This window comes from Sceloporus occidentalis, unplaced genomic scaffold (assembly GCF_023333645.1).
Source record: "Sceloporus occidentalis isolate IW3139 unplaced genomic scaffold, rSceOcc1.0.p SCAF_2, whole genome shotgun sequence".
NCBI lineage: Eukaryota > Metazoa > Chordata > Lepidosauria > Squamata > Phrynosomatidae > Sceloporus > Sceloporus occidentalis.
The window spans coordinates 271,815,696-271,832,568 of NW_028316982.1; the positions used below are offsets into that span (position 1 = coordinate 271,815,696).

Sequence of the window (16,873 nt, forward strand, 5' to 3'; positions counted from 1 at the left end):
TACTTTGAATCAAAAATGTATCACAACAGAGACTACTGTTAAGAAACCAGAAAAAGAGTAGGAATGAGAAGGGCAACTATGAAAGAATTACCATATATACTCAACTACAAGTCGACCTCATGTATAAGTCGAGGGCAGGTTTGGGGCCAAAAATAAAGATTTTGATATGACCTGTGGATACGTTGAAAGTAAAACTTTGAGGCTCCTTCCGTGTGTGTACCCACGACAAGAGGCTTTTTAACTGAAGCTTTTTGTTCCAGCTTTTGCTTCATCCTGTACTCCCCAAAGAGTGGCAGCGGAGACAGGAGAGGGATTCTGTTTATTGTTATCTAGGATAAAGTTGGAATTGTCCAAGCTATTGTATTCCCCATTACCATGTTAGAAACGTGAGAGCTGGACAGTGAAGAAAGCAGATAGGAAGACAATTAATTCATTTGAGATGTAGTGCTGGAGAAGAGTGCTGAGGATACTGTGGATGCCCAAAAAGACAACATTTGGGTCCTTGAATAAATCAAGGCTGAAGTCTCCCTGGAAGCCAAGATGACTAAATTGAGGCTGTCGTACTTTGACCACATCATGAGAAGGGATGGATAACTGGAAAAGACAATGATGATGGGAAATGTGGAGAGAAGGAGAAAGAGAGGAAGACCACATGCCAGATGGATAGACTCAATCAGGAAGGCCATGGACCTGAGCCTACAGGACCTGGGCAGAGAAATAGAGGACAGGGGGGCTTGAAGATATCTCATTCACAGGGTTGCCATGAGTTGGGGTTGACTCAAAGGCAGCTAATGACAACAACAACAAATGGGAGAAAATCCCTGTCCAGCCCAAACCGACTAACAATACACACAATCTACCTAGGATGGGTCTCGCTACATGCCATGCTCAAAAAGCAACACATGGAGGGGTGGTCAGTCCTTATATTCCCTGTGACTTGCCCTTGCCATATGTTACATGGTGCATTTGCGCCAGCTGTGAAAGATTCTGGTCTCCTTCCATTGGAGGCCATCAAAACCCAGTCCCTCCCTCACAGCGCTGTGCAGTCCCTTCTGCAGAAAACTGGGCTAGTTTTTAGTTTGGAAGATCAGGCACTCCAGTGAAAAAGCCATTTTTAATCCTTATAAGATGTTTTTCATGGTTGGATCTGGTGTGGAAGATGGGTTCTCAGGAGAAGACCAGAAAAAACCTGGTTCCAGTTATGCTCTGGAAATCAAGAGTAGGTCATTTTTCTGGATGGCCAATTCATGCTGCTAAGTCCCTACCCAACTATTCTTTCATGCCTTCTACTTGCACCCCTCCAGCTACAGATTGAGGAACTGAGATATATTTCAACCATCAAGATGTTCAATGTAATTTTTATGAACTCCAGGTTTAAAGTTGGACATACATAATTCATATACCCTAATACTGCTCTTTTATTACTCTTCTCTTCATTAATCTCCATCTGATTTATAAAGGAGACTGAAAAGTTTCTGAGAATTAATGACCAAAGCTCAGCTGAAATTAGAAGATTGTGCTATAAATTCCTCAAAACTTGGGAGAGACTGACAAATATACAATAGTTTAACTCTTCACCCCACCGCTGTGTATATGCATCTCCTGTCATCATAGAACAATACATTTTAATTGACAATTCAGTTAGCACTTTCAAAGCAGCCTCTACTGCTGTATCCCATATTAAATGCCTTTATTACAAGGTTGCAGCAAAGTATCTAAGCACAGGAGAAAATTCCATCTAATCCAGTATCCTGCTTCAGAGCCAAACCAGTTGCCCCAGTGCAAAGCTCACAGATAGGAGGTATTCCACAGCTGGTGGAAAAGCTGGTGCAAAGGAGGTGGCTAACTCAAAGGGAAATTAATGCAGAAAAGGTATAGAAGGTACTAAGAGTGTTATATACTCATACTTCTACCCCACCACCTCTGCGTGGTCTTCTGCTGGGTTACTGTTTGTAGCTGGATGCTTTCCCAAGACAATCATAGAATCATAGACATCCCAAGGGCCATGCAGTCTAACCCCATTCTGCCATGCAGGAGCTCACAGTCAAAGCATTCCCATTGACAGATGGCCATCCAACCTCTGTTTAAAAACCTCCAAAGAAGGAGACTCCACCTGTGTGTGTTGCACTCTTGATCAGCTCTTAGTGTCAGGAAGTTCCTCCTAATGTTTAGGTAGAATCTCTTTTCCTGTAGTTTGCATCCATTGTTCTGTATCCTATTCTCTGGAGTAGCAGAAAACAAGTTTCCTCCAGCCTCAATGTAACATCCCTGCAAACAGGGCTGTCAGATCGTTCCTTCCTAGTAGGCCCATGGAAACAGAGCTGCTGCCATGCTAGGTAGGGTTGCCAGATCACAGAGCCTGCCCAGTGCTTTTTCAGCATGGCTCTTTTGAACTAGGAAAAGGAATCTCAGGGCAAGAGTGCTGACTTGAAAAGTCTATCTATGCATGTTTTCTCCTCATTTGTTAAACCTGGCATTTTTTGATCTGAACAGCATACTTTCTGCATCAACTGTGGTTGATGTGTTGTTTATCATGCTTAATGGCACCACTAGGGTCCTTCCAGTGAGACATCACAAGGAGATGTCCCTCAGCCTCAGGTTCTAGACCTGAAATCTCAGGGTCTGGCATAAACTTGACCTGGCAACCCTGCTACCAGCTGTCAGCCTAAGTGAACATTTCATGACAAGCAAGGAACTGTGATTTAACTAGTATGCAAAGGGATCTTGTAGCACCTTTTAGACTAACTGAAAGAAAGGAGTTGGTAGCATGAGCTTTCCTTGACTTGAGCCTACTTCCATAGATGCATGAAAGCATATGCTACCAACTTCTTTCTTTCCGTTGGTCTCAAAGCTGTTACAAGATCCCTTTGCAGGCTGATTTTCCAGACTAACATGGAGATGTCTTTAAATTCTACCACTCTGTGATATAACTAGTACTTTTTCACCCCAGAAAGGTTGCATCAAACCCTACTTGTGCCTACAGAAAAATTTTGTCAGTCAAGGAGTGCTGAAAAGATGATTCACAAAGTAGTGGTGACTGAAAAACATTCTGATGTTGACATCTTAATTACAGAGCTTGGAAAAGGTACATTTTGGAGCACAACTCTTAGAATTCCCCAGTCACCACGACCAATGGAAAAGTCTTAAAATATCCCTTCAAGTGTTTAAATAGGGCTAAGAAGTGACATGATAATCATGTTTAAATATCTGAAGGAATGTCATATTGAGGATGGAGCAAGCTTGTTTTCTGCTGTTGCAGAGCCTGGGACACGGAGTAATGGATTCAAGCTACAGGAAAAGACATTCCACCTAAACATTGGAAAGAACTTCCTGACAGCTGTTTGACAAAGTCTGGTGGAGTTTCCTTCTTTGGAGGTTTTTAAACAGAGGCTGGATGGCCATCTCTTTCAGGGAGCGCTTGGACAGTGTCTTCTTGCATGGCAGAAGGGAGTTGGATTCGATGGCCCTTGAGTTATCTTTCAACTCTATGATTTTAAGATTGCAGGGCATCTTTTTTTACAATTGCCCTTAGATATTTGAAAAGTGCTACCATGTACCTTCTTGGTTTCCCCCTTTCCAGGTGAAATACACAATTTCCTACAATCTATTCTCATATGTCTTATTTTCTAAACTTGTACAGATCTTTCTTTCTCTCCCATAAAACCTCTTCCAGGTTTTGCCTGAAAGCAGTATGTCTGTGTCCTTCTTGAACTGTAGCACCAGATTTTAGTAGCCATTTGTGGTATTAGGAGAGGTGCAGTCTTTCTTTGCTTTTCTCCCTCTTATCAGTTGGACAGTGTTAAAGTCTGTGTACTCTTCATATATGTTCCTTCCAAGTACTCAAGAGTAAAATATTCTGGTTTTGTTACAAGTTTAAGTGACGTTCATGCCACCGATTTCCAGTTGGATTGGGGATGGGACACGTTTGAATTCTTGTCACCTATTATAAAATATAATATAAAAGAAGATTCTATCTTTGTATGGTAATAATGCCCTTTGATATTCAAAAAATGTGATTGGATTTTGTCTCCTACTTTTTATTTAATCCTGAAATAATGAAGTAAGGTATTATCTTTGCTTTTATTATTTCCTTATATATATGCAAATTATTTTGAATTCTATTCTGCAATTACATAAGAGTTTTAAAACCAGCCTTCTGTTACCTTTTCACATTGTTCTGGGGAAAATATAGAAACAACAAACAAGATGGAGAATATTTGATGAGGCAGCCAGATGAGTTACTCCTGCCAGTTTTTCAACTGACAAGATTTATCCCTCTGTCCCCGAGATGTTCTTTTTTTGTGTCTGTGTTTCTGATTCAAAGAATTGCAAATGTGTTTTGTTTCCCCAAAATAACATGCAATTTGAAGATTGGAAATCAGTGTACTCCTAAGCCATGACATTATACGAAGGGATATGTCTCTGACAGAAGGTAAGCCTAGAGATGTAATCACAGGGAAAATTGTTTCTTCAATTGTGAAAGGGTCACATTTAGTTTCTGCTTAAATAGTTGTTGGGCGGACAGATAGAATAATGAAGACAGGCAACGGCTCTTATTCAAGAAGTACTACTGCCTTGTGATGTGTACACTCATCCCATTGTCAATATGTAGAGAGATCTTGTAGCACCTTTGGGAGTAACTGAAATAAAGAACTTGGCAGCAGGAGCTTTCCCAGACTAAAGTCTACTTCAGGGGTAGGCAACCTGCGGCCCGCGGGCCAGATGCGGCCCGGCAAGGCCTTGGAACCGGCCCCAGCTCGGTCCTGCTGCCAATTGCCGCCGGGGCCTTCGGCGTCTCGTGCGAGGGGCATGGTGGGGCAATTGTCTATAGAAGCCTCAGAAACATGCATTTATCTTAACATTTTTTAAAAAAATCAGCATTTTTTTTTGTGTGTCCTCCATTTTTTTATTTAAAAAGTGCCCTCCATTTGAAAATTTTCTCCTACATTTGTCCCAGTTTATTTATTTATTTATTTATTTATTTATTTATTTATTTATTTATTTTTAAAAATATTTATTTATTTATTTATTGGCTTCGGGCCCCCAGTTGTCTGAGGGACAGCAACCCGGCCCCTGGCTCAAAAGGGTTGCCTACCCCTGGTCTACTTCTTCAGATGCATTTGGATAAATGCATCCAAGGAAGTAGACTTTAGTATAGGAAAGCTCCTGCTGCCAACTTTTTTCTTTCAGTTACTCTCAAAGGTGCTACAAGACCTCTCTACATACTGATTCTGCAGACTAGCAAGCCTGCATCTCTGAATTCATCCCATTAACATCACTCCTTGTAGGTTTTGCAGGCTTGTGTAATGCTTTAAAAACCCGCAAACCTCTTAGACCAGAGAGAGCAGTGTAGCAAAAGAAACCAAGGCCTTTGGAAATTGTGGTGTTACTCTCATACTGTTTTCAGGTTCTGTTAGGAACTACTGTCTGTCTACTAACACAGCCAAGTGCATTCACACATGATGCACTAAGAGTGATTCACTGTGCAAAAGGCGTACGAAAGACCAATGGTGCCTTGTCTGTTGACTGTTGATATGGACACAGGAATCTGCCTTATCCTGAGAGAGATCGTGGCTCCAAAGTTGCTCAGTATTGCCTACACTGACCAGCAGGAGCTCTCCAACTTCTCAGATGAGTCAGTGAGAAACTGGAACCTTCTGTCTGCGACGAATGTGCTGCTGTATCCTCCATCTATGGTGGACTTCCATGCCTGATACTTGTGTCTGAAATCAGTTTTGGTATAACATGTTTCACTATTGTCCAAGATCAAAGTCCAATTGGTTTTCAAAGCAAGGTTTGTGAGCTTCCACTCAGCCTAGCTCAGCTTTTAAGGTCTTCATGCGAAGATTCAAGCAAGGTCTAGAAGCCTCTTCAGAAGGGGAGTATGTCCACACATAACCTTAGTGAGGCAGTCAGAGGCCTGCGTTCACCCCAACTGAGAGCTTATAGCTTTTGGGAGAGAAAGAATGTGGCATCCAAAATACTGAAGGGAGAGAAAAGAAGGGGAAAGCCAGTCTGCAGCAACAGACAACAAGCTGGCTTCATCTTCTTCATCAACTCATCAATATGTATTTATTTCATTTCGAGCATATAAATATATATAACTACACAACGGATCTAAAACAACTAAACAACTAAAACAACTCACATTAATGACACTTCAGTTTTAACGTGAGTAAAAATAAGGTTTTATATTTTTAACTGAAGAAGTTAGTTGTACAATTTTTCAACTACTGCGCATTCTTCTTGGGGAGCCATGATGTTAGGTAGCAGGGATTATTAAGAAAAGAGGAAAAAAGACTATGGCCTGGTACAGACCGCCGTTTTGCGGCGGTCTGGGGGCAAAATTAGGGTTCGGGAGAATGGAAGGACCACACGCTCCCGAACCCTAGTACACGATGCTGGTGCCATCATGGCTTGGCCCCATACACATGGAGGCCACCATGATGATGCCACCGCTGTGCAGCATGCAAACATCACTGGCAGGAAGTGGCATCATGGCAGCACGCTTTCCCGTTTCCGGCACTGCTAAAAAGAAACCACTCTAGGCAGCTTCTTTTTGGCAGCGCATCACTGCCACACTGTTTGGTGGCTGCGGCAATGATGCGGGGCAAAGACGAGAGGCACAGAGCCACATGTCTGTCAAGCCCCCAAGTCTACAGGGATTGTGTGTTGGGGTTGGGTGTGTGCGTGGCACTATTTTCCTTACAAAGGGTTAATGCAGATTTTGCAGACATGCTTTCGCAGTGGTAATGTTGCTGAAATTTATATCCACGGATAAGAAAAGCACAAAAACTTTTTCACCACTTTAGTTTACAAGTGAGAATATCCATAATATAGCAAATAATCCTTTCACAAATCTGGTTTACTGCAAACCACCCATTTCCTAAGAGGCTTATATTTCTCCCCATGTAATGCAGGATAAAGGGACCACACCAAGTTGCATGTTATTTTGTCTGTGTTTCAATAAGATCCAAAGAAGAGAGGAAAAACTAATAGGAAGGCTAAGCAGTCCAGCAATAGTCATCATCACATTTTGTTGTTGTTGTTGTTGTTGTTGTTGTTGTTGTTGTGTTGTTGTTGTTGTTGCTTGCAGCAGTTTGCTAAAAGCTGAAAAGTTTCTTTCATTTTTATAACCTATAATAATTGTGTAGCTGAAGATATAGTCCAGATAAAATTATTTGCAGATTGCCAATTGCTACCATAAACTCTTAAAGCAGCTTACATAAAATTCAATTTACACAATAAAATGCAGGAAAGAAAATTAAAACCTAGAGAATAATCAAAGCCTGCAGAATATGCCCAATCCAGAAGTGCAATAAAGATGGGAAACCAGTCTGTGCATCAACAAATCTCTAAAAAAAAGGCCTCTTGCCAAACTGCAAATCAGTTTGAATGATGCATGTTTCTACAAGTGGAAAACTGCTGAACAAAATTACTACACATCATTTGCTCATGGAACTGGTGGATACAAGATGGTGTCATGGTTGCTGGCCTCTAAAAGATAGATCTCAGTAACTATTAGACATGCGAACTAAGCGGAATCTATAAGTACAGAAATAGGTTACTTCTTAATACCAGACACTGAGGAATTAACAACATTGGAGGACTACTGCTTTAATGTTCTGTTCATAGATTCTCTGTGGCACATAGTTGGACACTACAGAAAGGGGGGTGATGGACTAATTGGACAACTGGTTTGAGCTAGCTGGGCAAATTTTGCAATTTTAACCATGGTGAAGATAGTTTTATGAGACTTCCCAAGTGTTTGTTTGTTATTTTTGTTGTTATGTGGCTTCACGTTGACTCCAATGTATGGTGATGTTTCATAGGGTTGTCTTGGCAAAATTTCTTCAGAGGGGGTATGGCATTGCCTTCCTCTTTAAGTGAGAAGCTGTGACATGCCCAAGGTCTCCCAGTGGGTTTCCATGTCTGAATGGGGATTTTAACCATCATCTCCTAGAGTCCAGCACTCAAAAGACTATACCTTGCTGTCTTATTCCACTTTTTCCTATATACTATATCTATATCTAATGTTTACTGCACACTAAATGTTTCCTACATGTGAAACCTAATGGACTAAATGATATAAATCATAGAAAAGAATTAAATCGTTGACATTCAAGAATTGGAACAGTTAATAAGGAAGGTCAAAGATGAAAGTGCAAAGGCAGGTCTGATGCTGAACATAAAGAAAATAAATGACCACAGAAGAAATGCACAAATTCAATCAAGACAACAAGGAAATTGAAACAGTTAAAGAATTTGCCTGTCTATGATCAAACATTGACCAGAATGGAGACTGCAGTAAAAAAATAAGAAGAAGACTAGGAATGGGAAGGGCAGCTATGAAGGAACTGGAAGAGATACTGAAGAGTAAAGACATAGAATTGAGCACTAAAGTCAGAATGGTCCAGGCCACTGTATTCCCCATCATCCCCATGTACGGATGTGAGAGCTGGATAGAGAAGGAAACAGACAGAAAGAAAATCATCTCCTTTGAAATGTGGTGCTGGAGAAGAGTACTTCGGATCCCATGGACAGCCAAGAAGACAAACCAATGGGTTCTTGAACAGATCAGACCAGGGCACTCCTTGGAAGTAAAGATGATCAAGTTGAAACTATCATACTTTGGCCAAATAAAAGAAGACTTGGATCACTAGAAAAAACAATAATGCTAGGAAAGGGAGAGGGTAGAAGAAAGAGAGGAAAACCACAAACCAGATGGAGAGACTCAATCAGGGAGGTTATTATGGGCAAGGCTGCAGTGGAGGAGAGGGATTCTTGGAGATGTCTCATCCACAGGGTCACCGTGAGTCTGAACTGATTCAAGGGCAGCTAACAACAACAACAGTGGATAAAACCAACAACCAGTAATGACTAAATCATGGCATGGACAAAATCAATTATGACTAAATCATACGAAATTGTACAAATGCTTCCTACATACAAAGTCTAATGGGGTCACTCTTAAATCACTTTGCCTACGGCCCAAGGGAAGCCCTTCAATTCTTTAGTGAAATCTATAGATCTCCTTTCTCTTGAACATCACCTTGGCTGAGGAGTTTGGATAGAGTTCTTCCAAAAAGAAAAGCAAGCAAACAAGTTGGATCCAGATTTGGATGAAGTAGCCAAATACAAAAGCAGACATAACCTTTGTACCTTTATTTTCCAGCTGTGCAGATTGGGGGACTTAACTGCATGACAAACTACAGCACATGCTGAAAGCCTCTCTTTTAACATAACTATTAAAGTTGCATGGATCCTGCTGCCACCCCTTTTGCCTCTAGATGCCCACCTCCAGTTTGTTAAAACAGCTACCCAAGTGACTTGTATTTCCAGCTTATGGAAAGAAGGAATGAAATAAAAAATCGATGCTCAGCTTCCCAAGTCTTAGAGACCAGAAATCTCCACAAATCAGCCACAAAGCTATATAAATAAATGCCTCCAGTGTTTTTTACAGCATCCTTTCCAACGTAGGAGGAAGGCACATATTTATTTAAAATGACAAGAAGAGAAGTGCTCATGTGGCTGTAATTCTTGGAGCATGCAGCACTAAAGTTAAAACGCCATCATATAAGATGTATATGCCATTAGAAGTGTGTGCATGCATCAACACACTCTGAGAGAATGTCATTTTGAAAAACAATTTTGCATCTCTACAACTGGACTGGGCTTAGGAAGAAGAAACACTACTTCATCCACGATTTGGCCCAGGGAAATAAAGGAGATACTGGGGCTAACTTGGCCTAGCAGCCCTGGGTTCAGATGTCAGTCAATATGGGTCAATCGTTTTCTCTCAACCTAGCTTACTCACAGGGGATACTTTACTAATGCATATGTGCATTGATTTAAAAAACAACACAACACACAAAAGCCCTGGATGTGATTTTATACTAACACTGGTGAATCACAGTCCCACTTTTTCTTATGTGTTTTAACAACAGAGGACAGATAAAACACCATAGGTCCAAAGTACACTGCAGAAACAATCCAGTTTGAGACCACTTTAACCGCCTTGGCTCAATGCTAGGGGATTCTGGGAACCATAGTTTGTGAGACATTTTGCCTTCTCTGTCAGAGAGCTCTGGTGGCACAATAAACTACAATTCCCAGGATAACCTAGCACTGAGGCAGGGCAGTTAAAGCAGTCTGAAACTGGATTATTTCTGCAGTGCGTTTTGGACTAGGGAGCCAAATTAGGAGATTCTCCTCCTCATGAATTTTTTCTTCTGTCCCCAAGTTTCTAGCATTGTCATAACATAAAATTACAGTTAAACATTTAGAAACAGAGTTCAAGCATCTGAAGAAAAGGGGTTGGCAAAGTGACCTATGGAATGTGAACATGGCAAATGGAAGAATTCTACATGTGGAAGATTTTCAAGGTCTCACACACTGTAAAATGCTAAAAATTTGGACACTGATGGAAAAATTCATGGGTGGAGGGCAATGCCCTCATTTTGCAAGAGTTTATGCGCTATGCAATTGAGTAGTAGAAATCATGTCCAAGAGATGCAGAATCCACTGCACCCTTGTGGTTGAACATCCCCGCTTCCTGGTGATCTATCTTCCTGGTAATGCAGCCCTGGTAATGCAGGTAATGCAGATGGTGAAAATAATCCTGGTACAATCTGGGTTGAGCCTTTGTTGTTCACATGCATATCGAATGCATCTGATAGAGGCTGCATCCACACTGGAGAAATAATCTGGTTTAAGTGCCATGGGTCAGTGCTGTGAAATTTTGGGAATTGTAGTTTGTTGTGGCCTCACGGCTCCGTTCCGCTCTGGGGCCTCAACAAACTACAATTCCCAGAATTTCACAGCATTGACCCATGGCACTTAAACCGGATTATTTCTCTAGTGTGGATGCAGCCTAAGTTTGGGGTGAGGGCTGCCAAAACCCCACTTAACCCAGGATAATTGATCTTGGGTTTTTTCCAAGTTTCCCTAAAGGATTCCCATTGTGGACAACCAATGCGAATTGACTTGGGATAATTTGGAATAAAACTCTGTATGCCTAGAACATTTTTCAAATGCATTCACATCGTTGAATCCATCTATCTTTATTTATCTGTGAGCAACAGGACTCACAGAGATGTGTATACCGTAGATGCGGTTCTTATAAAAAATAGTGTGAACAACAAAACTGGAATGCATGAGTGAGATTATTCATATAGGTGAAGGTAAAGGTTTTCCTTTGACATGAATCTCTAGTTGTAACCGATTTAGGGGGTGGTGTTCATCTCCGTTACTAAATTGATGAGCCAGCATTGTCAAATAATATATTACCTGTATAACAATACATTAAAGAAGAAGAAGAGGAGGAGGAGGTGCAGGAGGGGGAAAAGGCAGTCTGGGGTATCTGGAGAGGTTGTTGGGCCTCCAGGACCACAGTTTGCCCATCTCAAGATAAAGGAAGACTCTATATAGCAATAGCAAGAACATTTCTATACTGCTTATGTGTGAATTCAGCACTCTCTAAGCAGTTTACAATGTGTAAGCCAATTGCCCCCAACAAGCTGGGGACTCATTTTACTGACCGACGAAATGATGGAAGGCTAAGTCAACCTTGGAGCTCTCTTCTAAGATCGAATTTACAACGTTGTGGCTGCAGGACTGGCATTTAACCACTGCGCTACCAAGGCTCCTTAGTCACTCCTTGAGACACTCTAATGTCCACAAAGGGGCATTTAGAAAACTCTTATGCCTTGGAAAAGTCATTTTGCCCACTCAAGAGCTAAAGGAAGACTCTGATGCCCAGAAAACATTTTTTGGAAGACTCTAATGCATAGGAAAAGTCAGATGTCACCTACCTGTAACTGTGTTTCCTCAGCTGTTGTAGCTACTTAGGTCTACGCTTTGGATGGTGAGGCATGTCCTTGTGCCAAGCATCCATGGGTACCTTTTCCAAAGTTTTTCAAGGTTGTAATCCCTTCTTTGAGCCACTGAGCAGAATGGCTCAAGTCCGGAAGCAAAGGAGGAATTCTGACGTGTGCCAGTGGGTTTTTAGGGTGGCGAGAGGGAACACACTCTCTTGGCAGCTGACCCCGATTTCAGATGTAGGTCCCACCTTTGCCATTCAGCATTTTTTGTTTAATCCACAATGAAGGAAAGGGAAGCTGGACCTGAAAAGAAGAAGAAAAAGACCCCCAAAGAGTTAGATTTGGCATACTCTTCCTTATCAAGATCCTTCCTTAACAAAGGGTGGGATATTATTATTATTATTATTATTATTATTATTATTATTATTATTAACAATAATAAAGGGGAAAGAGTGGGATAATGCAAAAAAATGGTTGTGTATGTGTGCCTCCTTAGGCTTAAAGATGCTCAGGTGGTCTTGGGAGTAGTCATTAAGTTGGAAACAACTTGAAGGCACATAACAACAAAAATATATGATATAGATGGATGGACAGACAGACAGAAAGACAGTCAAGACAGAGAGAGACCTTTGGTATCCGCTGAGGTTTGGTTTGGTTCCAGAACCCCCCATGGATATCAAAATCTGTGGATGCTCAAATCCCATTAAACACAATGGCACAGTGAAATGGTATCCGTTATACAGTATAAAGTGGCAAAAATAAGGTTTGCTTTTGTAATTTGTAATATTTTTGAATATTTTCAAGCCATGGGTGGTTGGATCCCTGCATAAAAAATCGGTGGATAAAAAATCAGTATGTATATACAGTCGGCCTACCCCATACGTGGGCTCCCCATATGCGGACCTGAGGTCACACAGATGGGAAGCTCCATTTAGATTAATGGCACACTGCGCTGCACTGCGCTACGCACGGGAGTGTGCCCCATTCATCTAAATAGGGCTTCAGCATGCACAGAATTCGTTTTATGTATGGGAGATCCGGAATGGATCCCCCGCGTAAAGCAAGGGTCCACTGTATATACAGTGGGTTCTTGTTATCTGCTGGGGTTTGGTTCCAGGGCTCCCCATGGATAACAAAATCTGTGGATGCTCAAGTCCCATTAAATACAATGGCATAGTAAAAAGATATCCCTTATGGAAAATGGAAAATCAAAGTTTGCTATTTGGAAATTATACTTTCTGGAATATTTTCAAGCCGTGGATGCTTAAATCTTGGATAAGGAGGGCTGACTGTATACACACACACACACACACACACACACTTATCCCTCCATGTTCGCTAGGGTTAGGGGCACAAGACCCTCATGAATATGGAAAAGCTGCAAATAACAAAAACACCATGCTTGTTTACCTGACAGGACACCTCTCTAGGCATCTCTAGGTCCTCCAGCGCAACTCTGTGGTCAACATCCGACAGACACTGACTTTAGAACTGCAATGGAGGAGCTAGAATCATAGAGTTGGAAGAAACCACGAGGGCCATCCAGTCCAACCCCCTGCCATGCAGGAACTCTCAGTCAAATGCCTAGTAGAGCATTCTCTCTAGGAATCTCTAGGTATTTCAGTGCAACATTTAGTTAAAGTAGACCACAGAGTTGCACTGGAGGACCTAGATATTTCCAGAGAGAACATATTAATCAAATCCGTGAATAATCACATCCGCAAATATCAAATCCGCAAATATGGGGGGATGAGTGTGTGTGTGTGTGTACACATACATACTATACACACTCTCTCTCTCTATCTATCTATCTATCTATTCACACACATACTATATATATATATACTGTATATACTCGACTATAAGTCGGCCTCATGGATAAGTCGAGGACAGATTTTGGGGCCAAAATTATGGATTTTGATATGACCCATGGATAAGTCGAGGGAAAAATTTAGGGGCATATAACAAAGGATCTAAAGGATGACGCAAAAGAAAATGATGCCAAAGAACTTACAAAATCCCAGCAGGCGTAACTGTTTTTCCTCATCCTAAAGGCTGGATGGATGTGAGAATAGAAGAGGGTCACTGCTTCCAGGACAGATTATACTTTGGTCTTTCACCAGGGAATGGTTCCCTTTCTGTGAGTTAAAATTATAGCAGGGCTATCGACACATGGATGAGTCGACTCAGGTTTTGTGGGTCAATTATTTGCCTGAAACCTCTAGACTTATACATGAGTATATACAGTATATGTGTGTATGTGTGTATATACTTTATATATATATATGATAAACCAAAAACTTTCTAAGCCTTAGCTTCATTTTAAGCAAGAAGACAGAAACAGAAGTTTTGCTCGTACATTTAAATAGTGGTTTGCTAGTCGCTCTGCTAAACATGCAAATCTGCACACGCCCCAGAGCTATGATTCCCCAATCTCCCCCAAGGAGGGTGACCAGGGGTCCTCCTTTTCCAGGACATGTCCTCCATTTCAACTCTCTGTCCAGGAGGAATTCCAAATGGTCCTCCATTTGGAGCCCAACGAAGAAGCAAGAGAGTGTCTTTTTGCTTTTATATTGGGTCACGTCCTCCCTTTTCCTCGTCTGTCCTACATTTTATGGCGGTCAGGACCTCTGGTCACCCTGGACGCAAAAGTCAATGGTTCTGCTTCTTCAAAATCACCTGTAAATGGCGCCCCAACATTGGAAGGGATTTGGGGAGGAGGAACAGACAACAACCAGGGCTTATCCTTGGGCAGAGACACTTGGCATCATAAGCATCTATCTATCTCTATTTATATATTTATATATATATATCTATATATTCCTGCTGCCACAGTGATAAAGCCGGAAGAAGGCGTGGAGGGCTTGAGGCAAAAGGGTCAGGCCACTAGCTTTCTGGTTTTGCACCCCAGAGGCCTAGTTGGCTCCTCAGCCCCTCTTCGCAGTCCCTCGGTTGCCAAGGGCAACGGCCAGGCCAGGAAGAGGGATGCTGCTCCATTGTTCTGGGGGCGGGGACTAGAGTGGACAAAGGGGCGGGGCCTCAAGTCCAAGGCAGAGAGGATGCTGGGAGGAAGGGCAGGGATCGCGTGACACGTCGCACTACGCTCTTATAGACTTAGTATACACTTATGACATTATAATATTACATTATATCATTATAAATAATACATATTATATTATATTATATATTATTTTATATATATTCTAATATATATTATAATATGATCTATAGAATATTCAGCCAGAGAGCTCTTAGGCCTCACTGAACTACAAACCCCAGAATGCAACAGGAGGCAGCCAGAGCTGTTAAAGTGGAATAGAGTGATCCATGGACTTGGAAATCCATGAAAGGGCAACTGCCATCAACCCCTGAGATCTATATTATAATATAACATATATAATATAATATTTGTTTGTTTGTTGTTATTTACAGGTATGTTTTAAATTACGCATTGTTCAATTGTATTTTAAGGAGGGTGGAATACTGGGATTTTTAACATGTAAACGGCCCGGTTGTGTTTCACAGAGAGGCCAGATATAAATAATTTTTATTATTATTATATGATCTATAATATAATATACTATTGTATAATATATAATATATAATATAAATTATGTTATATATATTATAAATTATATTATAATAATATAATATATTAAATTATGTATAATATATATAATTAATATAATATGTATACAGTATTATATTATAACATAATATAATATAATATACAGTTGTCCCTTGGAACATGCGCATATTCAAGCCCTATAGGCTTGAATGGGGCATGTGCATGTGGGGTGCGGTGCGTGGCAGGGGGGCCCCATTGGGGTTAATGCTGGTTGCCCCTCCATGGATTTCCAAGTCCACGGACTTGGAGGGGCAACTCTATATATTATCATATTATAATACACACACACACACACAACTATATTATATCAAATATATTATATTATTATACACTCTATTCCAGTTTAACAGCTCTGGCTGCCTCCTGTTGCATTCTGGGGTTCGTAGTTCAGTGAGGCCTAAGAGCTCTCTGGCTGAATAATCTACATTTCCGGGCCCAGTGCCAGGTATTGGTGATGACCTATAAAGCCCTTCATGGCTTGGGTCCAATGTATTTGTGGGATCGCCTTCTTCCGTCCAATCCACCCCACGCACTTAGGTCCTCTGGGAAGACCCTCCGTCTGCCGCTCCCAAACTATAGAACAACTTGTCAGAAGAGATCCAGGGCATCGATAATCTTGGCAGCTTCAAAAAGGCAGTCAAGACAGATCTCTTCCGACAAAGCCTTCCTTGACTGACTTTCCTGATTAACACTGGACCCCCATGTATCACATCCCAGGATTCCCATTGTCTGACTGTTATTTTATCATTGGATATTATTTATCATTATGATTATTAATTGGGAATTGTAAGTGTTGCGTTGGAGGAAGGGACAATGTGTTTTATTCAATCTTTTATTGTACTCTGTATTGTATTTTGTTCTCATTGGAAGCCGCCTATGGCAGGTTTGCCTTTGGGTCGCCACTGAGTCAGAAACGACCCGAAGGCCAGTCCTATGTGTCTAAAATAATGCAGATTGACACCGCTTTAACTGCCATAAAGACGTCCTATGGAAACCTGGAATTTGTAGTTTGTTTGTGGCACCAGAACTCTGCGGCAGAGAAGGCTAAATAGCACACAAATCTACAAATCCCAGAATTCCATAGCCAACAAAAGAGCCATGGCATTTAAATTGGTGTCAAACTGCATTAATTCTGCAGTTTGGATGCACTCTGGGGCTAATCTTCACTGCAGAATTAATGCAGTTTGACACCGCTTTGTAACCGGCAGGGCTGAATGTTATGGAATCCTGGGATTTGTACGCCAGGGATCTCTGAGAGAAAAGACTAAATATGTCAAAAATCTACAATTCCCAGAATTCCATAGCCATGGAGCCATGTGACGGTTAAAATGGTTTGACGCCACTGTATGTGGTGTGGCTCCCTGCTATGGAATCCTGGGACTTGCACTTTTACAGGGCACCAGAACCCTCTGACTGAGAAGGC

At 41.4% G+C, this 16,873-nt stretch overlaps 2 protein-coding genes across 8 annotated transcripts in view; one reads left to right on the top strand and one right to left on the bottom strand.

Annotated features, from left to right (window-relative positions):
* The window catches only part of LOC149320190 (solute carrier organic anion transporter family member 2B1-like), a 144,290-nt gene extending 129,499 nt beyond the window's left edge, over positions 1-14,791 (bottom strand). For 5 of the 7 annotated variants that reach the window (XM_089513106.1, XM_089513108.1, XM_089513107.1 and 2 more), the window contains exons 1-2: positions 14,502-14,791; positions 11,814-12,125 (exon numbers count right to left, since the gene is read on the bottom strand). The gene's annotated coding sequence lies outside the window, so the exon portion shown is untranslated. Of the gene's footprint in view, positions 1-11,813; positions 12,126-13,836; positions 13,952-14,501 lie in introns of those variants that run through there. The other 2 variants (XM_089513104.1, XM_089513105.1) reach the window with 2 other exon arrangements.
* A 107-nt stretch (positions 14,792-14,898) lies between these two features.
* Positions 14,899-16,873, top strand: part of LOC149320191 (disintegrin and metalloproteinase domain-containing protein 21-like) — a 57,709-nt gene continuing 55,734 nt past the window's right edge. Inside the window, exon 1 of the mRNA XM_089513099.1 lies at positions 14,899-14,939. The gene's annotated coding sequence lies outside the window, so the exon portion shown is untranslated. The remainder of the gene's footprint in view (positions 14,940-16,873) is intronic.